The 23,082-nt window shown below is 43.7% G+C and overlaps 1 long non-coding RNA gene across 1 annotated transcript in view; it reads left to right on the plus strand.

Moving 5' to 3' along the window:
• Window positions 1-992: 992 nt before the first annotated feature.
• LOC132647012 (uncharacterized) overlaps window positions 993-23,082 on the plus strand; it is a 109,716-nt gene continuing 87,626 nt past the window's right edge. The window contains exon 1 of the long non-coding RNA XR_009585304.1: window positions 993-1,102. This is a non-coding gene — a long non-coding RNA (uncharacterized LOC132647012). The remainder of the gene's footprint in view (window positions 1,103-23,082) is intronic.

A 23,082-nucleotide genomic window follows, 5' to 3' on the forward strand; every position in this document is an offset into this window, starting at 1 on the left:
AAACCACAGTTTGAAGGGCTTCAGTCTGTGGTCTGGGCTGAGCATCGTGGTTGAAGGGTACAGCAAAGCAAAGCTGTTCATCTCACAGTGCTCAGGAGATGAGAGAGAGAGAGGGCGAGAGAGATCAGGGCTCTAATATACCAATCAAGAGCATGTCCCCAGTGATCTACTTCCTCTCAGTAATCCCCACTTCCTGAAATTTCCACTGCCTTCCACTGGTGCCACAAGCTAGCCTTTTACAAGGCCTTGGGAATATTTCAGATCCCAAACATAATATCTCTTCTCCTTTAGCTTGTGCTCCTCTGTCCTCTTCATCCTGCCTTTTTTTCTTTTTTGCCTGCTTCCTGGTAAGTAAATGTGAGAAAGAGTCCTATCTGTCTTTTTAAAATATTTATTTTTATATATTTTAAGTGTCTTATCTGCAGCACGTATGTGTACCATGTGCATGACTGGTGCCAGCGGAGATCAGAAGAGAGCTTTGGATCCCTTGAGACTGGAGTTAAAGATGGCTTTGAAGCACTGTCTAGGTGCTGGGAACCAAACCTTTTCAGGTGCAGCTGGTGCTCTTAACCATTGAACCATCTCTCCAGACTTGTTTACATAGTTCTTGGTGAAATCTTCAGTGACCTAATCATTCCAAAAAGCCCCCTCCCAGCCTTTTAAATCTGGATAGTCATCTGGTGTTCCAAATTAGCCTGTCATTTCTAAAGGCGTGGTGTCACTTATAGTGTGACACATGCCTATCACAGGTGGATTTGGGGCTTGAGTGCTGGAGATGAGCAGGTAAATTCCCATCAGGCACCAAACTAAATCAGCAAAACCCACACAGAGCCACCCTTGTTTACCTAGAGCAGGTTTAATCTATTTTTAACTCCTTTATCCTTTTTTTTTTTGCCTCTAATGCAGGCTTTGGTAAAAAGTGAAAATGCCATTTCCCCAAAGCATATAAGCACAGTAGTATTTGAAAACAAAAAGTGATTGTTCTTTGTTCCAGTCTTAGATTCCATCACCTTGGCCTGCACAGCTGAGTGTGGTAACGAGTGCTGAAAGGCAATCTGAGGATGGTGATCGGGTATTAAATGTGGACAGATGCTGCCCAGAGGTGAGTCGTCCTTCAGAGCCCTGCAGAGGATCTCTCTCATGAGCTTGTCTGGACTGGGCAGAGGGTGGGCTGCACTTTGGCAAAGGGAACTTTGGTGTAAAGATTCCAGGCACATGGTTGCTACTTCCAGCAGGCTAGATTTGTAGACTGGCATTTCCTTGGGAGGATCCCAGATGTCATATAACTCCACATTTCTAGGCTATAGAAGGGTAGATGGAGACTTAGACTCCTTGTTCTGAGTGCGTACAATGTGCATAGTGGTTGAGCACTGACAAGCAGCCTCCTAAAAGCTGAGTTTGCATGGAAGAAATGATTTGGAAGGAAGGCTAAGGGTTCCATCATTTTAAAATTAGGATATATAGATCAGAGCTCTGGATTCCTCCCAACCCCAAGCACTCCCCTGTACACATCCCCTTGTATGCAAATATGTGGAACACATGCACACGAACACACACAGCCCTCTCATATTTTACTAGTTGCTTTTAGAGTGATCAGGGCTTTAAAAAATACAACTTGCTGAGTTCTGACATATCCAAAGGATCTGTACTATTAGGTAGGAAATGTTTGTACCTATAGCTTCAAGTAGGAGATACAGAGAATTGCAGACATATGCAGGCCACAGTACCTCTCTGGTACCCAAGATGTACACAGGCATTTAAAGTTCATACATACTTTCTTATTTGGATTATATTCTGGGCATCTGCCTTCTATTTGGCTACCCTACTCAGGACACCTATTTTGAGGACTATAGAACTAACTATTTCAGTCTAATCACAAGGTTGAATGAACATTTGCATTGATCTCAGAGCCCTTAATCAATGTCACATCCTGCAATCAATGTCACTTCTATGTATTTGAGCCCTTCCCATTAGCCGGAGGTAACCAGCGGTCTCCTTTCCATGTCTCTTGACTTTTCTATTCTGGACATGTCACATGAACTGAGCCACATGACAGGCAATGTTTTGTGTCTGCCTTCTTTCATTCAGACTTTTCAAGGCTGAGCCACAGCATAGTATGTGCAGACTTTTTTTTTTTTCCTTCATCTCTGAGTCTGCTGTAGAGCTGAAGGACAGTTATCCACCATTCACAAGGTTAAATGTATGAATTACTCCCACTTTGGGTTATTGTTATCAATCCTGCTGTGAATTTCATGTATAAGTCCTCATGTGGACACATGCTGTTAATTCTGCTGGTTGTGTATCTAGGAGTGGAAGGAACTGCTGAGTCATAGCAACCATTTTGGGGTTTTGTTTTGCTAGAGTTAGATGTAGTTTAAAGTTTTGAAGGACTACTAAGCAGCCTTAAAGTGGTCTCTCATCCCCATTGGCAGTGGGGAAAGTCTGCTTACTTCACAGTGACCAACATTTGCTCTTGCCTGTTTAAAAACACAATCTTCCTTCTGGATGTGAGGTAGAGTCTCACTGTAGCTTTGGTTTCTATTTCCCTGGTGTCTAAAGATGTTGATCTAGTCAGGCATTTATTGTGTTTATTTAAATATTTCAGAGAGGTAGTTGTTATTCAAAACTCTTATCTACTTTTAAATTAGATTGTCCTTTACTTTTGAGCTGTTCTTTGTATATTTTGAATGCAAGTTTCTTATCGTATACACGCTTTACTAATATTTTTTCCCATTCTGTTGGGTTTCCCTCCCTTTCTTTCTTCTTTCCTTCCTCCCTTCCTTCCTTCTCTCCTTCCTTTATTTCCTCTTCCTTTTCTCCTTTCTTTTTTTCTTTCTCTTCCCCCTTCTCTTTCTCCTCCTCGTGTTCTTCTCATTTTTCTTTTTTGAGACAGAATCTCACTCTAGCTCAGGTTGGTCAGGAACTCAGTATGTAGCCCAGGTTGGCCTCAAACTTCCACTGCTTCAGCCTTTCATATACTGGGATTATAGGCATGCATTATCATACAGAGCCTTAGGAATACTTTTAAAACAGCAACAATGACAGCAACAACAATAACCTTAAAGTATTCACGGTCTTAATTATCTTGACCAAACTATCTTACTCTATTATCTGTAATTCATGTATTTGGAGTATTTTTCCTGAAATTAGGTGATAATGATTAGTGTTACAACTTTTTTAGTTCTCAATTAAATATATATATTTGGTGGCTTCTTGATTCAAATAATAAAAATAAAGCTGCACAAAATTTGTCAGTTTGGGGTGAATGCAAAAGATGTTATGGTACATGCAGGATATAGCCACCTGGGGAAAATGGAATTTGTGCTAATACAGTGATTAATTTTCTAGGAGATGATTTATCTCAGAGGATGCAGGAAAAAAAAATCAATGTTTTTCATTATTTGTTCATATTTGGGACTAATACATTACTTTTGTTGATTGATGTTTAGAAATTTATGTATGTGTGGTTCTTATTTTCAATTTGAAATACGTCTTGAGTTGACATACAAGTGTCAGTCCTCATGGAGAAGGTCATTCTTGCTCTTTAGTGCCAAGATGTAAACTTTGACTTAAATGTAGCTTTAACTGCTGGGTGGTTGGCCTCCCATATTTAGTTTCTGTTTTCAACTCTTGGTATTGTGACTTAAAGTACCTGGTCCTTGGGAGATTTAGCTGAGGACTGAAGTTCCTCCACCTTCTGTGGCTCCTTCACAGGGAAAGAACTGGCAAAGGAGGATCCACTCAATTGTTCAGGGGCTGACACATAGGCAGGAGTGCATGATGTAGGACTTTGGTTTCCTGTTCTCCTCTTCGGTTCACCCTCTGATGAGTCAAAGGTTCAGCTTCTAAACAATCATGTGACCCTGAACAAGCATTTCCTTCTCCTCTTCTGGACAGTGATCAGGAGGGATAATCTCTGAGGTCCTATTTGTCTCAATGATAATAATTTACGTATTAATTCTGATCCCTTGTTTTATGCTGCTGTGATAAAAACATTGACCAAAACAAACTTGGGGAGGAAAGGATTTATTTCTTCTCATACTTTCAGATCAAAGTCCATCTTTGAGGGAAGATAGGAAGTCAGGCAGGAACTCAAGACAGAAACCTGGAGTCAGGAACTGCAAAAGAGATAGTGGAAGAATATGGTTTATTGGCTTGCCACCAGGCTATCTTCAGTACTTTTCTTACATCAGTTAGCAACCTAGAAAATGACCCACAAAGCTGCCCACAGACTAGTCTGATGAGGGCAATTCTTCAGTTGAGGTTCTCTCTTCTCAGCTGTGCCAAGTGGGCAACCAAGAGTATCCATCACACCTCCTGTGTCTGCAAGAAAACCCTATGTACCCTGTAAATTGGGGGAGGTGGATTGTGGGTGCTTTGAGAAGTTATTAACAGCTGCCTGGAGGTGAATCCCATCATTCTTTTTGCTCTGGTACAACTCTGGACATAAGACCTTAAGGAGTGGGTTGATAACTGTCTATTAGGATGCCTTGGTATTCTTTTGTGGTGAAAAGCATAATATGACTGCCTTACGTGGGTACAGAGGCCTACCATTGGAAGGACATGAAAGATCATGAGCTTCAGAAGGAGAGGTAATACCAATGAGTTTAAACAGCAGGAGATACTTTGGAGACTGGACCAGGAATCTCCATGGGATCAATGGATCCCAGGGAGGAATTCTTTGGAATATCTCATCTGCTTACAACTCAATTACAGAGGGAAGTGTGGCAGTCAGGCACTAGCCAGGTCCATTGATTAGCTTCTGCTCCCTTTGATGACTATGATGGACTGCGCTTCTTCACTACTTTGGCTTGTTGGGGCTATAGCCAATGAATTTAAAGAAGAAATGACAAGTAAAAATCTGGAGCAAACAAATTGCAGCAAGACCTGGCAGAGCTTCGTTTACACTGCCTTTGCATAATGGGAGTGTGTTCTGAAAGGTAACTTGTGATAACCTGGACTGATGTTCTTCAAAGAGTAAAGCACCTCCTGCCCTTTTAATGTGGGATGGACATGAGAAAGAAATAAGCTATTATTTAATCTACTGGGAATTTTGAAGATTACAATGTAGCAAACCACAGCAGGTTAGTTGGCCAGGAGACCAGCCATTGGCCTGGCTTGGGTCTTGCTCATCCCTTGAGGAGAGTGTGTCCAGCGGGAGACATCTAACTTCGTCATAAGAAAATGGGTATATTGTTACTGAGATACAAAGGACATTTGATAAACATGCCATCTGTTCACTGTGGTGGTCACAAGATTTATCTAGAAACCAGGGTCATGACCTTGTAACAGTTGTACATCTGGGTCTTTCTGTGGGACTTCTAAAGCTGGGGCAGGGATTTTCTCTGACTACATTGCTTGCCTTTGGATCCCTTTCCCCTAACTGGGCTGCCTCACTTAGGCTTTATGGAGAAGATGCACCTAGTTTTACTGCAACTTGATATACCAAGGCTGCTTAATAACCATGGGAGGCCTCCCTTCTTCTGAGAGTGGGAGGAGGAGTGGATGGGCTAGGGAGGGGGGTTGAGAGGGAGGGACAAAGAAAAGAGGAGGTAGGGAAAGCTGTGATTAGTATGTAAAGTAAGTTAATGATGATGATGATGAAGAAGAAGATGAAAGATTAAGTCACTTATCAGATGCCCCTCAGTGAATGATAAACTCGGAATAATAATAATAATAAAAAAGAATGTTTGGTCTTTAATCACCTCACTTCTGAAAATAAGAGCCATATGAACCCTACAAAGTAACAGTCTCAACAATGTGCAAAACAGCTTCTAAAATCTAGTCTTTCTGAAGAAGCTCCCCAACCTCCAAAGATGCTCAGAGTCTCATTTGTCACCTGTGGTATTTAATTTAGTTTTAAACCACAAAATTTCCTGAAAAGAAGTTCGAAATTCAGATTATATTAAATATTAAAATACACTTTATTGCACAGCATTAAGAAGCTGTATTAAAATACTCAATAAATCATGTTCTGTTTGTGTCATGCTTCTAACATGAATAATACATGGCTGAGGCGCTATGCCTTTAATGGGATGAAGAAATCTTAGGGCATTTCTAGACTTTGTTTCTCCCCACTCTCCCAGGTTAGTATGTTTTGTCATCATCTGACACATTTAGCCATCATTTGAATCACCGTGTTACCTCCAACTAGACTGCTGGGTAATTAAAAGGAATAAGAATAAGTGTATATAATAAATTCAGAAGACTTGCTAATTATGTGCATATTGTACTATATTAATACCACTAATAATTCAAAGGAATACTAACATAAAAACCATCATCTAATTTGCCATGTTCTCGCAGACCCACATTTTATAACCTCGCCACAGGGAGAGATATGGATTAAGCAATTTTTCTTTCTTTAGGCTGCAAGAGTCACTGGAGAGCACACAAGCAGTAGGTCACCATACTGCTCAGAGGTGGTTTCCTGGGCATCGAATGGTGCTCTTTGAGAGAATAGGATGATCAATGGAGGAGATGGGCTCATCTGCTGCTTAAGGGCAGGGAATGTGTACAGACTGGGGTCCTTCAGCAGGGCTTCGCATCGGTGGGAGGACAGATTTGTCATTACTGTAGCTGCATCTGTAATAGTGACCTAGAAACAACTTAAAAGGCTGGCAGTAGGGCCGGGTTGAACAAAACGTGTAAAGCCCTGCAGAAGGAATGGTAGTGTACAGGGAGAAAGTGAGAATCTTCATGATGTTGCATCACAAGAATTTTCCTGGGAAGACACAACACACACACACACACACACACACACACACACACACACACACACCCCTAATCACCCCAGATGGGGAGCCCAGGTCAGATATCCAAGTATGGATACCATCGAATTCCAATTTGATGAAGCAATGAGTTTTATGGGGTTTACTTACAGAAATGGGGGTGAGGGGTTACTTAGGGCAGCAGAAATGGCTCACAGACAGCTGCATCACCAAAGCCCACCTCTGCCTGAGTAACAAACAGCTCACAAAGCTGAGAAACTGGTACACTGCACAGCCTGCAGGCAGCACAACAGGTTAGACAGTGTCTTTTCCGAGTGACTCTGGTATAAACCTCTTCGAAGCAGCTACCTTGGTTCTGCCTCTTGTAGGCAGCTGGTGTGGTTTCTGAGTCTTCTTTGTAGCTTTTGATCTTCTGAGAGTCTGCTTTGCAGCTTGTCTTGTCTTAAAAAATCTTCTTTGCAACTGTCATTGCTTACTCTGGCATAGGGGATCCTCGTGAATCTCTTCAGTTTCAGGTACTTCCTGAAGATGTTTTGAGTAATGCACTGAAGAGTTTAAGTTAGCCTGAATATAACTCCATTTTGAAATAAAGATCTTGACTGGGAACTGAATTCAGGTACCAGGAAATATTACAGAATGTACACCTAGCAGAAAACAAAGTTAACTCTCCTAGCAACAGCTTCCAGGAAAAATAACAGAATAAATGCTTCATAGAAAATAGAGACAAACTCCCTGGCAATAATCAATGGGAATCAGTTGAGAATTGGGTGGGAAAATTCTCCCCTATGTTTCAGAGATGGTTTAGAAAAATAGCCATTGTGATTATATGCCTTAGCCATTGTGATTGTGTGCCTCAGAAAAGGTCATCCCGCCCTGCTAAACTTCACCCAATTCTGTAACGCCAAGGCTTGTGCCCCCCTGCTTGCTGCCATGGAAAGTCTGCTCACAGACTTTCCCTTTAAAAATCCTGTTCACTCAGAGCTCAGGGTCCCACTTCTCTACTGCTATGTCAGAGAGACTTGGATCGCTCTAGTAATAAAGCTCTCTTGCTATTGCATCAAGTTGTCTCCTGGTGGTCTCTGAGGGTCCCGTGAACCTGGCATTACAGTACCTTCCTGGCTAAGGAACTTTCTGCAGGATGGAATGCTTCAGTCGTAGAGAAAACTGTTAGACAACAGTTTTTAAGGCCACATGGAGAAGTCTAGAACTTGTATTTTAAATAAATATGGAAAAGATGGAACATGTTGTATTGAGTACAAGATGGAGGAATGGCATTGTATTGCTTTTGTATCTACATGAACTTAAAAATGTATTTTCTGGGGCAGGAATTAGGACTTCAATGGATGGGAGGAAGAAAATTCTTGGAATATCTGTTTTGATTTGCATAAGAAGTGTCCCTCAAAGGCTCAGGGCTTTGTTGAGAGGTAACAGGACTGGGAGGGTGTTAACTTCATCAACAGATTAACCCATTGGTGAGTTGGTAGCTAAAGATTCTGTTAGGGGGCAGGGTCTGGTGTGAGGAAGTGGGTCACTAGGAATTCCTGGGACTCTTCTTTTTGCTTATTGTCTCCCCCAGGTGAGTGGCTTCCCTAATACACTCCTACCACAGTGATGGAGACTGGCCCCCACTGACTGCTACCATGAGCTAAACTAAACCTTTCACCTTTAAGTTGATTTTCTTAGGCATTTTGTCACTGTAGCGAAAAAAAGTACTCTGATAAAACACTTTTTATGATTTTATAACATTTACAGGTTTGCCTCATCATCTTTGAATTTTCAACCAGGTGAACACATTTCTCTTGTCAAATAATTAAATTATTTTAACATTACCTCCCAGACATCAAATATTGAACAAGGTGACGAGAAGTTTTAGAAAAATAAAATGTCTCTCTTTTAGCCCTAGAAGAAAATGCGGCCCCGAGCTGCTATAGAACAGAGTAACCAACTGAGCTAGGAGGAGTGAATCAATTTGATAATGAGGGGCAGATACAAGGACCAGGAAACTGGTTAGTGTCTTTCCAAAGGGAAGAATGACAGACCTTTCCATATTGCTATATGCTAATGGTCCCCAAGCTTAGATGTAGAGATGTGCAAACAAAAGGGACAATAGACAGAGCAGACTCCAAGGCATTAGAACAGCAGAGCCTGTGAGAGCTGGGTTATCACAAAGAATGGCAGAGCTGGGGGCTGCTGGGTCACATGATTTTTCAAGGAAGGTGGCCATCTAGATTTATAGTACATTACTCTTATATTTCTAATCATTAACAATTCCAGATTGCTGTAATTAGTCCAAGACAGGAACAAGTCAACCAGAAATATCCCTGTACCCCAGGGCCTGAGGAAAGTCTTTAAATGAGCTGATCCTAGGAAGCAAACACTGTGTATCTGCCTTTTCCTACAGGAGCCACCATAAAGGCTTTTGATCAGTTTGTCCCTGGTTCCCTTCTTTCTGATGGCCCAATGACCCTGGTGCTTCCCTATGTGTCCCTGTATGGCTTATTGTGGCTCTCTGTTAGAGAAGTATGAGCAAAACCCATCTATTCATTAGTAGTTATTTCCTGATTTTCAGACTTCATTATACTAAAAAACTAGTAAGCCCTTCACTTAAAACAGAAGGCAAGAAAGAATAGATGATGGAAGTAGTAAGAGGTCCAGAGAGGAATAAGAGAGGGAAAAAAAAGAAAGAAGGGCTGGAGGAAGAAAGGAGGAGGAAATAAAGAAGAAACAGAGAAAAGAGGATAGGAAGATGGAGCTGGAGGGAGGAAGAAAGAAAAGACGGACGGATGGGTGAGTAGGAGTGAAGGTATCTTAGTTAAGGATTCTATTGCACTGTGATGAAACACCAAGACCAAAGCAACCTGGAGAGGAAAAAGTTTATTTCACTCACACTTCCATATCCCTCTCATCATCAAAGGCATTAAGGGCAAGAACCTGAAGGCAGGAGATGATATAGATGAGCATGGATAAGTGCTGTTTACTGCCTTGCTCCTAATGCTTTGTTCAGCCTGTGCTCTTACAGCACCCAGAGCAGCAATGCCACAACAGGCTGGGCCCTCTCTCATCACTAATTAAGAAAATGCCCTACAGGTTTGCCTACAGTCTTATATTATGGAAGCAATTTTCTCAACTGAGGTTCCTTCTCCTCAGATGACTTCAGTTTGTGTCAAATTGACATAAAACTAGCTATCACAGAGAAGATGAAAAAGAAAGGAAGGAAAAAAAGAAAGTATGTAAATAGAGAGGACATAGGAAAGGAAGAGAGGGAACAAAAAAGAAAGGAAGGGGACGGAAGATAGTTGAAGAAAAATGCATAAAGGGCATAAGTGGAGCAGACATGCAGGCAAGAAAGCCACTGGGGTGGTTCCAATGAGAGGTGATGATGACTTGGACTTTCAAAGTGTCAGTGGAAGGGAATAAGTGGATGACTTTGAACCATTTTAAAAGTAGCATCTATAGGCCTTGCTGTTGTGGGTCATGAAAAGGTGATCAGGAACAGTTGGGGCTGGGATATAGCTCAGAGACAGGAAGTTCAGCATTGAGGGGAAATAGGAAGAATGGACCCTGCCTTAGTGTCTTGACCAGCTGAGTATCTGGGTACCATTTCCTGATGTAGAAGGATGGAGTAGGAACAGATTTGGACTTAGATAAACTTCACTGGGTCTCAGTGAATTGATCAGTGCAAGGTGGATGTCCATGGCAACTTCCCAAAGTATAGGGGCTAAGTGAAGTGATGGTGTGTATAGAAGAAATACAGGAAGGAACTCAGTAAATAATGTGGGAGTGAATACAGTACCTACTGTGTGGTGTGAATGAGGAGGGGCTGGAGGTTTACTGGAAAGTTAGGTAGAGCAGATGGTTGAGAACCTGTGAACTTCCTAAGACTTTATCAAGGGAGAAGAGTCAGTAGAGTGCATCTTGTAGACTGCTATTTAAAGGACAGGCTGAAGAGGAGAAAGAAAATATGAGGAGACCGGTTAGGTGACCATCTTCTTACTGGACTAAAGCTAACCACAAAAGATGAATGGTTGGATAGGTAGCAGATGAATTGATAGTTCACAAATACAAGCATGAAAACAAGTATTAAATTTGCAAGTTTTCTTCAATGTTAACTGAAATCAAAGCTCTATCTCTGCCATTCTGCTGATGACAAAGGCAGCTTTAAATTCAGTCAACCCACAGCCAGTATTCTTTGTTTCCCACTTACTAAGCAGAATCACTAAAAGTCTTTGGGCCCCACATGCCACCATGGTTCTACAGTTCACATAGGGATGTGTGGTTCTTTCACGCCTAGAGATCTTCAGAGCACCATTAGGAGAAGAAACTGGGCAGGGATTTCCAAGGTCCAATCTTCTTAAGCCACCTCCAGGGGCTGGCTTTGCTCTCTTCCCAGTTTGGGGAAGAGTTTCCCTGTCTCCTCAGGGAAAGGCACACATCCATGTAGAAGTGAGGCTGCTACTAAGGAAGGAACATCAGGTAAAGAGAAACACACCAGTAGATGTTGAGAATGTTGCTGGAGCTGGGGCAGGTGTGCATAATCCTGGTCATGTATAGTGGCATGCCAGGCACACAGGGGGCAGGCATAACTGGCTTGAGTTGTAGATAAGGCCACAGGATCTCCCTTCTGCCCTAGCTGATAGAGAACAATGAGTGACCCTGCAGGAGTAGGTGAAAAATACAGTCTAGGTCCACTTGAGCTTCACTTGGGAGCATCATTCTGATCTTCAGGTTTCAAGGAAGATGAGCAGGGCCTTTGAGTCACTTTCTGACTGGACATCAACCTCTTTAGGATTCCCCCCCCTCTTCCTTTCCTTTTTCCTTCTTGCCACATTGTCCTCTTATTTCTGTCTGCCCCTCTGTTCTCATTGACTCTAAGATGCTAGGCTGAGTAGAGACTGTGCCTTTCTGTGGAATACAACCCTGCATCAAATAGGATGCCTCACAGTTGTTAATAAAAGGGCTTGCTCCTGCTCATCAGGAGGGAAATCATGCATGATACTAGAAACCTAGGCAACCTCCTGGAACTAGTGAGGTTATGGTTATTAGAGAAAAACCTACAACCATCACTTTATTAGGCCAGCATGATTCCTAAATGCATTCTAAATATTTATTCTTATGCATACAGATAATTGCAGTGCTTTCCTCCCATCAAAGAAGCTTCTCTTTGCATCAGACTATTAAAGAAAGCCACAACTTCCAAAAATGCAGAGAATAAGTTGAACGTGGGGTTCCTAGTCCCATTGGATCCTTCTATAACACAATCCTTGCACCAAAGGCTTAGGGAACATCTTGGAAGATGAGGAAATATTATCAGAGCTGAGAACAGAGGATATCTGCTGTATGATTGTCTTCATGAAATGACAAGGAAGCTACAACTTTCATATCTCAAAAATAGGGCTTCCTAAATAAGACCTGAGCAAGCATGTCATCAACAGACATACTAACACGAAACTGGGGGAGTCTCATGGGGCCTCACTTCTGAACAAAGAACTACAGACAGCTAAGAAATGCTGAAATCAGGAGAAATAATCCCCACCCCCAACACACACTATATATTTAAAAACAAAAGAGGTCATGAATTCAAGAGGATTCATTGGAAGGACTAGAGGGAGGAAAGAGAAAGAGAAAATGAGTAATTATATTTTAACTTATTTTTTTCTTTAAAAGGTCTGCCTTGTTCTCCCCTACACTCCAGTCTGGGAAAGTCCAGACAGGACTGGCTTGACCTTGGCTGGTTTCTTCTAGCTCAAGTTTCTGTCAGGTCAGGGTGATGAGTGTTTCATTTTGATTGCTAATTTTGCTAAACAAACATACAACAAAAATTCCAAACATACTTGCCAATGCAGGGCAGCCAAGCCAGTGAGGCATTGCATTTTAGCAATTGAGTGTGCAGCAGCCCCTGGCCATGTCGCTGCTATTCTAAGGCCTGTATTTAATGCTGGATTTGTTATTACTTGGTTATATATGGCCCTAAGCCAATGGCTGTGACCAGCAAGCTTGGCTGCAGGATGGTCCACTTGGATGTGGTCTGCTTGGACTGCTTCTTTGTAGGGAGGATTCTATGTCGCATGTGGTACATTCACTAGGTCATAACACTTACCATGGCCAGCTTGACATTAGGGACACTGCAGTGAGCCACTGGCTGACTCAGATGGCTCTTCTGTGGGCAGAACACATTTCTTGCACTTGGGGAGTAAAAGGCAGCAGCCTGGATGTGTTTTCACTGACATGAGTTTGGCTGTCTCCTCTTCAAGATGGAAGGTGCCAGATCTGAGTGACCTTATAAGGGCAGTGGAGTGAAGCTGGAGGAGTACTAATAATATTGTGAGCACAGGAATAAGACTCCTGAGGCTACTAAGTAGACTACCCAGTACAGCTGTGGTCAAGTGGCACACATCTGTGATGTTAGGATAGTAACACTTGTCTGCCCCTAGCATAACTCCAGATAAATTGGAAATAAGGAACTCAGAGTTGGGGATAGAGAGATGAGTTATTGGTTAAGAATGCATACTGCTCTTGCAGAGGATCTGAGTTCAGGTCCCAACACCTCCATCAGGTAGATCACAACCAAGTGTAATTCCAATTATAGGAGGTCTAATGGCTTAGCCTCTTCAGGCACTGAACCTACACACACACACACATACTATTAAAAGAAAAAGAAAGAAAGAAAGAAAGAAAGAAAGAAAGAAAGAAAGAAACTCAGACCCTACAGAGATCAGACAAAAACAACACTTGTTTATCAGTGATATGAGGCAGGACAAAGATTTCAAAGTGCTTACATTGTGAGTCTCACAATCTGATGCTGTAACCAGCTAGCAAGAAGATGCAGAAGCAAACAAATGACCAAGCAAACACTTAAGAAAAATAAGGTCCAGGTCATAAGACTGTGAGCCCTGGAAATTATTCTTTATTCCTATTTAGAATTGCTCAGCCTTCACAGAAGGCCTTGTGCCTTGGATGTCAAAGGTGGAAATATTTGACAGGTAGAGAGCAAGGGGCAGATACTGTGACAGTGAGAATAAAGAGAGCAAAGTCCCTCAGCATCCTTGCTAGCACAGCATTGGGAAGGGTGAAGCATCTGCAGAAACCTACTGAGGTGGCCCTGTCCATGGACACGGACCTGGCAAGGAAGGCAGTTGACTCTGAAGTCTCCAGCCTGTGGCAGCTCTGCCCGGAGGGCAGCTTTCACTGATGAGACTATTCATTAATACAGGTTCATCAGCATCCCACAGACAGCTCTGGGCCATTTGTTTGCTTGTCAAGCTGGGCGTTGCTCTCCGCCAGGCTGCAAGAAGCTGACATTAATATTTTTATCAGCCTGACTTTGGGAGGTCAGGTGGGATTATTACAGATGACATCTCCCTGATCTTAGTAAATAAAATGGATTAAAATGTGCTGAATCAGAAAGTCTGGCCCAACAGTTAAAAGCTACAATATATTACGGTGTGAGATCATGTCCAGTTGCCTCAACTGGAGAACATTGTTTTAGCTCAGAAGGCTCCAGAGCTGTGATTCAAGAGAAACAGGAAAGGGCTGGGAGGGTGTTGGGAAGGGTGTAGTGGCATTCTTTATACCAGTGATTGCCTTCCTGTCAGTCATAGGTTCCCTGAATGTGACTGAGTGCTTTCCTCACTTTCACTTTCATTTTATGTATGGACTTGATTGAGCCACAGAGGACCCACACATATTACCTTGGGTGGTCTCATGATAGAAGCACACATCTGGGTAAGATGGACACTTGAATCAGCAGACTTAAGAACATTAGTCTCCCAGGGAGGATGGGCCTTACATAATCTTTTGAAGGTATCTGCAGAACAACAGGTTGAGTGAGAAGGTTGTTTCTTTCTGCCTGTCTCTGCTGTCTCTAAGAGGCCTGTCTTTCCTGCCTTTGGTATTGTATTAGATTAAAGCATATACCATCAGCTTTCCAGATCTGGACTCAGGATCCATGATGGGATGAGCCAATTTCTTATGAGATATGTATACACACACAATTCTAATTGGTTCTGTCTCTCTGGAAAACACTGACTCATGTTATGTATAAAGTGTATAAACAAATTGTGAAATCAGGCAAGAGCTAAGGAAAAATCTGGAAGCTCTCCATGTCAGATGGTACAGCCTTACCAATGCATGCATTCTTAAAGACCATCTGATCCAGTCTTTATATTGTAGGTTGAGAGAAGAGAGGCAATTGACTATACTCCTGGAAGAGACCTGTCCAATGGCTGAGCTCAGCTCAGCCAAACCTTCTGAGTCTGGGCTGTATTCTTCCATATGCATGCTCACACATGCACATAAACAAACGTATGAATGCATATAGGATAAATACATGCATACATAATCAAACATGCTGCACATTTCATACATACTCATATGCACACACATGGATGCACATGTATAATATGGACACAGATACATGTCAGAGACCTTCCTTCCTAGATATTCAGAGAGAAGCCAGTTAGCCAAGGTCACCAAGTCTACATCATGAAGGCCTTTTGTCCTGATTTCTGTCACCAACAGGGCCGCTGGAGGATGTTTCATCTGTATCAGTGACTGCCTGGCTGGTATGAGCTAGCAAAGGGCACTGAGCTAAGGCACGGCTGAGTTAGCTGTAGTCCCACTCAGGTGCCTGTGGTTGATGAATTCTAAGGTGTCCCCTGGTGTTCTTGCCCCTGCTGAACAGTTTGTGTGAGTCAGCCTTTGTGTGTGTGTCAGAAGCTGTAAGTATGTGAATACAATGAGGTTTCTATCTTGATTTTTATGTTGCATGACCTAACCCTGAGGTTAAGATTGCTAATCAGAGCAGGACAAGATGCAGAAACAGAGGATTTGCCCAGCATAAGCTAGGTCCTGGTTGTAATCTCCAGTACTGACTTATCAACTGACCAAACAATAGATAGGTAGATAGATAGACAGACAGACAGACAGACAGACAGACAGATAGATAGATAGATAGATGATAGGTAGATGGATCTATAACTAATATATTTTGATGAGCCAAGTTTACAAAATGAAGATTAGTTTTTAGCTTGACTACAAGTCCTTTAAATATGGGTCTAGAGTATAAGGCAGAACTGTCAAAGAGCTCCAAAGCATGGGTCAGTCTTTCTGGACTGGGAGAGATAAAACATTGTTACTGTCATCTGATAATGGGGTCATGTGTAGGAGAAAAGAGGTGGCTGGAAGCTAAAAGTGGTCCCAGCTAACCACTCACAAGAAAACATGAATGTCAGCCATGTACATCCAGGGAGCTGACTTCTGACCACACGCTGAATGGGGTGGGAAGGCTCAAGTTCCCATGCAGTTCACCAACTTCACAATATCAGTCTTGGAAAATGCAGGCTGTTTGTGGCAATTTATTACACAGTAACATAAAATTAGTACTAAGCCTTGAATGACTGCAGGCTCTTGGATGCAGAGCCACCACCTCCTCCATCTTGTGGCTTATAAGTAGGGATGTAACCAGAGTTGGGTTTTTTAAATCTCTGCCCTATCTTGCCCTATAGGAAGGGCCTCAGACTCAGTGCAGGCCAATGTCATCACAGTCTACAGAAACAATGAGCATAGGTTGCCAGAGGCAACAGATTCCTTGCCAGGGTCACGATGGATTTTGAGGAGTCCACATCTTATACCTCATTCTTGGAGGAAGAGAAGCTAGCACCCAGCCAGAGTGGGGCTGCAGCAGATCCACAGTGAGCTGAATTTTGTCCTCACAAAGTGCCAGGCTATGGCTCAGTCCTTTGTACTTATTCATCCTGAATGAGATCTTGTTAGGATTTGGACCTGACTCCTTCTATCCTGGTCAGGCTGGCCTTGGTTTCCAACAGTATGTTCAGGCCTTTGCCCTGGCTCTTTCCTAGCTGTGGAACACCTGAGAAGGTAAATTTGAGAGAGGGAAGGTTTATTTTGGCTCACAGTTTTAGAGGCACAGTTGGCTGGCTGCTTTGCCTCTTCTGGTCTGTGGGGTGGTGGAGCATCGCAGAGGAAGAAAGGGCATGCAGAAGAAGAGCTAGCCAATCACTTCTTGGCAGCCAGAAAGCAGAGAGAACAACTGTCCTTGGAAGAAAAGAGCTTGAACCTGGAATCTGGATTTTCTTCATCTAACTGTGTTCCAGGAACGCCCTGACCTGTAGGAGTGTGCTCCCCACATTTGTGACAGGTCTTCTTACCCTAGTTGCTGTCTCACATGTCAATCATCTTTGCAAACACCCTCGAAGACACACCCAGTCTCCCAGGGGTCTTAAAATCCTGTCAGGTTGACTGTCATTGAGAACCATTATAGATGGGTTACCTTTTCTGTGTTGGTGTCTGTTTCAGGAATTGACACAGTTTGTAAAATAAAAACCCAGCATTCCCACCTGGGAACTGGTAGTGAAGGTCAGGAGAGGTGAGACAAATGGAAGACAAATTCCCCAACCCCCTTCCACACCAGGAAGCACTGGAGGTAGCAGGCTGAATCACACCTGTGTAAGGCTTGGCTTTGCTAAACCTCATCCTACCTTCTGCCCCAGCCCCATGGCTTTTCCTACACCATCCTAGATGGCCACAAGAACAATCTCACTTAGGGAAATTCATTCCAGGGTCATTTGAAGCCTTAACTCTTTCTCTGGACTTGGGGAGGAAGGTGTTCCCTTCTCTCCCAGGAAATACCACAGTAAGCCCCTAGCCAGCCCTAAGAATCTTGACTAACTATTGGTTCTGAGCCCCAGGTATCACCCAGATGTCCCAGCATGCAGGACTCTGGAGACCAGTTACATCTCAGGACCTGCATAGTACCTAGGCTCTCTCTCTGCGGGGTGCCTTTCCTTCAGATACTCCCAGGACTCCCCCTTTCAGAACATGGGTCTTAAATCCCTTACTCGCTCCTCTGCAGAATCCCCTGCCTTTCTCCACAGCCTGCCTCACACTAGCTCTGACTTACTTTCATTTTTTTTTTCTCCAAAAACAATGGGTAGATTTAAATTTCTCTGCCTCTGTGCTTATTCCACCCAGTCCCAGCATGGGACCTGCCCACCATGGAGCTGTTCAGAGGAGAAAAGCAGCAAGCTGCTGCATAACGTGTGGCTCCCAGTGGTGGGGAGCTTACCACTTTGCAAAGAGACAGTGGTAGCTCTCATACCTGCTGACTCCAACTTGGGGTCTCCAGAGCAAGTCCAGAACTGCCTTGACTCGAGGGAGGCTGCAGCATGCACTAGTCCAGCACCCCAGGGACCGTCAGTGTCAGTTTCCTCTCCTATGCTTTTGTTAGTAGGACTTTTGCCACTGTTACAAATACTTGTTTAGACTAACTTAAGGAAAGAAGGATTTGTCACAGCTTCAGAAGCTTCAGTCCAGGGTCAGCTGGCTCCGCAGGCCTGTAAGAGGGCAGGAATTTCATGTGGAAAGGGAGAGCAAAACTCTTTCTTCATTGTGGGAGGGAGGGAGAAGAGAGGTAGAGAAGGAGGGAGAAAAGAGAGGGAGGTAAGGAGAGGAAGGAAAAGAAAAAAGGATAAGAAAGAGGGAAGGAGAGAGAGAGGAAGAGGGAGATAGAGAAGAGGAAAGGAGAGGATAGGAGGAGAGAGAAAGGGATGGGAAAGAGAGGAGGACAAGATATATCCCCCAAGGTCTCAGCTTTCACAGTTTTCATCCCTTTCCAATCCTCTATCTAATTACAGATCTGATGAGGCCAGAGCCCTCATGGTTCAATCACTTCTCCAAAGCCTCACTTCTGAACATGGCAGTGGGGACTGAGCCTTTAGCTCATTAAGGACATTTTGTAACCAAGCCACATTTCAGGAAAATGACCACACCATGGACCTGACTCAGAATGTCTTCCCTCCCACTTGCTCAAGGCCCCGGATCCAGCAGGCTATCTGGGCTAGGAGTGCTACTTCATGCTCAGAGCCTGAAAGCCAAGGGGGAGCTGCAGTAGGGGTCAATTTCCACACAGCCTTCATAGCCACCTCTCCACTCTCTATTTCCTTTATAATGTCAGAGCATATTCTGTAAATATTGTCACTGCTGACACGAGTTCCTGCCCACAAAGGCTATTCCGAATTCTAGCAAAGCGTAGAAACTGGTGCAGTGCTTCCAGGTGCAAATTGGCTTTTCCTCCCTATAAATAGAACGAAGGGGATGTAGTGATCGTTGTTTCCTGAAAGCAGAGAAAAACTGCCCACTGCTGTCTTCCAATCAGCCATTGCTGCCTTACCTATGTGGAAAATATTTTACTAGAGAGACCTGTCTTTTGGACTCCACTGGAGAGGCCCAAGCAAATTGTATCATGGAAACCACATCCATGTAGGTGGGTCCCGGGTGAACTGCCTGACTCACTCAGCTCTGCTGCTGGCTGTCCCCTAACAACAGCTCAACATCTTTCTTTCCCTCACTCTCTGTAGCCCCCAACAGGTTTTCTTTATTACCAGACTAATCTTGAACCCCAGATACTTCTGTGTCATAATGCCTCACAGCTGTAATTTCTTGAGTCTAGAGTCAATCATTTTCTCTAGCACTTTGTATGTGTGTGTATATGTGTGTGATGTTGGGGTTTGAACCCAGGACTTTGGGCACATGAGGCAAGTACTCTCCTACTGATGTACAGCCCTAGACCTTGAATATTTGAGATAGGGTGTTCTTAGGTAAAACAGGATAATCTTGAGTCCTAGATACTCCTGTGCCACAACACCAGTTTCTTGAGTGACCTCCCCATTTTCATGCCTGCCAACCTCACAACCATTGCCCACACTGCAGTACATGGCCTGTGTCTGATCCTGTTTCTCACAACCTATCTGTGTGGCCCAAAGAGTTTTGTATACTTTATATCATGTTTTTCCATTACCTACATTTACATAAAAACTGGAATCTTCCTGCAGTTCCTAGGTTTTTCGTATTTCAACCTTTGACACCTGTCCCCTGGGCTCTGGTCACTCAGTCTCTCTACATTTAGATTCTGACAACCTCATTCTTGCCTCGGGGCCTTCACACATGCTGTTTATTCTGTCTTCGATATGGTTGTCCAGACCTTCCTTCAGCTCATTTCATTTGCCTTCATCAGTTTAGTCAATTTGGGTGTCACCTTTATAGGACACACCTCTGAGAACCCCAGCTGTTGTAATTTTTTCTTTGTGGCTGTGGATTTTTCTTTGACTTCTTTATGCAGTGCTCTCTGTTTGCAGATTAGCATTCCTGCACCCACAATATTGGTCACATGTTTGGACCTGCAGTCCTTGGGAGTCTAGGAACATAGGTTCTGCCTTTGAGGTGGAGACCAGGACACTCCTCTGTACATCACCAGTAGTGTTTTCACTCTGAAACAGGAGGTGGGGCTGTGCCTGGGAGCTTAGTCAGTGAACCCATTTTCCATAGGGGCCTGTTGATAGGTGTGGGCACGAGTTATTGGGAGATGCAGAGCCAGGCAAAGAGCAGCAAATCTGACAGTGACAAATTCTCCACCAGGTGACTGGAGGGACAGACACTGTGAGCTCCTATCCCGGAATGGCACAGCCACTGGGTTATTTATTAATTGCACTGTACTGAGCACAGGGAAATGGAAGGTGATTTCTCTTAGGCACCAGCTAACACCTGAGGAAACTCTTTTGTAGAGGACAAACCATTTTTTGAGCATTGGCTTGACCTGGACCTTTGAGAGACCCTAATCCAGGAAGGACAGAGTCTGGATGGGGTGCTAGGTAAGGTTCTTTCTTGGCAGCCACCCTTTCCTGCTTGTTGTATATTGAGGCTGTATGGAAATTTCCAGATTTGGCCTGGAAAACACAGAAAAAATCAACTAGGCAGAACCCCAAGGTGAGAGAGACATCGCCTTTGCCTGAAAGCCAAAGTAGAAAATAAAATGCTGTCTCACTCACAAGTGTAAGGAACTCTTTCCTGATGTGTGCCTCCAGGCACCAAAAGGGAGCCTTTTTGAGGGTTGAACCCCAGGAGAGAAGACCATTCTCTGGGTATGTCTTTGAGAGATTTTCAAGAAATAATTGGAACCAGTGGATGAATCTAACAGATGTTCTTATATTCATTGTCTATGGCTTCATAATATAATAGCATTATTAGGACTGATGAAAGGTAAGGGCTAGGGCTTGGTTGAGGAAGTCCTTCGGGTTACATATTACTTCATTTTCTTTTGCTTCCTGCCTGCTACAAAAACAAAACAAAACAAGACAAAAAACCCAACTTCTAACCACCATGCTCCCCACAAACACATAGGTCAAAGCAAACAGAGACTAAAATTGTGAGCCAAAAGGAATCCTTTCCCCTTTAGTTGTTTCTGCAGGGTATAAGACCACAATGATGCTAAATGACAAATTTAGCTATGTTCCTACCCATCCACAGAGGAGTAAGTGGGTAGGAAGGAAGGAGCAAGGATCCTTTCCCCTCCTGATGCCCGCACTCCAGGTAGCTTCTACAAGTCTGGGCATATTCAGGAGCACATCCCACAAGATTTGATGTGATCTCTGCAGCATGCTGAGGCCTTCTTTGCTCACTTTGGGTCTTTATACTATTTCAGAAAGCAGTGAGGTTGATGAAAGCGTGAGCTGTTACCAGCATGCATTTAACCAGCTGTGCAGACAAATCATATCCAGTGGGGCCAGGGTGGAAGAGGAAATAGTGACAGCATTTGCTAAAAACTTTCTGTAACTTTGCAAACTTAACTCCACTTTTGGGAGGAGGAAAGAGCAAGATCCATTGTACATAAGACCAACTGAGGTATAGATACCAGACAACATAACCAGGCTCTCACAGCCCATGAGCCGCAAAGCCCAGGTGTGAGCCTGAATGGGGGAAGGAGGGTTTGCAAGGTGTATGCACAGCTCTACACTGCAGCATGCAGATGGATGGAGCTGGGCCTCACAGGAGGCATCAAAGGGCTGCTCCGAGACAGCTGACAGTGATTGGTAATATCAACAGCTCCATCGTTTAATTAGTCCTCGAAAACAATCCATTCGCTTACCTAGTTTAAATCTGTCACACTCTGCCAACATGCCAGGACTGTTAAATAGCTCCTTCTTTGCAGCTTGTATAAGCTGAAATTTAACCTTATCCATGTCATCACGTGTGCTGTATTTAAAGAAGCGGCAATTAAAAACTGCTCACTCATCAGCCTACTGCTCCATCTTTGTGACTGTGTTCATCTAGGTCCTTTTTTTTTTTTTCCTCTTCAGTGCTCCAGTTGCCTCAGCACTCAGAGTCATAGCACTCTCTTGGTACATACTCTCGCTGACTGCCCAAGGTGTGTGGCTTTGCTAAGTGGGCAGGCCTTCCATTTCCTCCTTCTTTGGAACATGTTCATATTTTCTGTCATCTGGGGATGAGGTATGACGAAGAAGTTTTCTTTCCCCTGCATGAGTGTCTTTGTGTTTCTGTTTTGTCTCCTCCTTTTTCCTCACATTCGATTCGAGGCCATTTTCTGTAAGTTATGATTCACTCACTCCCCTTAGTACTAGCCTGGGGCTCTCTCTTATCGCATTATGGGAATGAATGAGTGAGTGATACTTTCATAATTTTGTCCTTACCATTCCTAAATTGATTCTGCTTTAAGTCAAAATTCTAGCTCTTGCCCCCCAAATCACCAACCAGCTCACTAGCTTCAATGAGCTTGCTTTGGAGGACAGGCTTGGCTATTATAATGGACACAGACAGTGTTAAAGGAATGGTTAATTAATACAGGCACAGGCGCAGGTGCAGAGACAGTAACTCCCTGACTTGGAAGTCTAGCTGCGCATCTATGGTCTCTCCTGAGGAATTCCTCCATGGGCTGACCCGGAGCTATGTCACTGTTGGCTAATAAGTACCAAGACACTAGCCGTGGAGGAAAGGAGTATTGAATGTGCACTATGTCTTGCCCAGACAATCCCTGCAGAGTGGTGCTGCCTTGGCAACATGGATGTTGATGGAGGCAGGGGAGGAGAGAACTATCTGAGAGGCCAGGCTAAGGATCATCCAGGCAGCCAGGCAGTGTCGTGGTAGGAGACTGGGGACAGGTGGCCAGGACATAGGTGGTGGGGTTTGTAGCACTGCCTTGAGGAATATAGCAGTTATCATGGTCCCATCTGCAAAGTGGTCATGAGGTCATGAGGGCCGATCAATCAGTTGTAGAACAGTTTTTGGCCCCGATTTTCATAGTCAGCAATCATCAAGATTGCTTTATCCAGTGGATTTCACAGCTCACCATCCTGGATTTGACAGTCCAGGTAATGGTCACTCTTTTCTTCACTTTGCTGGGCCGCTGAGTGAGGTGTGGTTTGTTCTTATTCCCAGCAAGCAGGAAGACTTTGTGAAGGATGGAACTGGCTGGGCTCCTGGCAGTGTCAAAGGGAAGGGAAATCCACATCTGAAACCTTGACAGAAGATCTCAATATCTAAC

The sequence above is a fragment of the Meriones unguiculatus genome, chromosome 14, assembly GCF_030254825.1.
Source record: "Meriones unguiculatus strain TT.TT164.6M chromosome 14, Bangor_MerUng_6.1, whole genome shotgun sequence".
NCBI classification, from domain to species: domain Eukaryota; kingdom Metazoa; phylum Chordata; class Mammalia; order Rodentia; family Muridae; genus Meriones; species Meriones unguiculatus.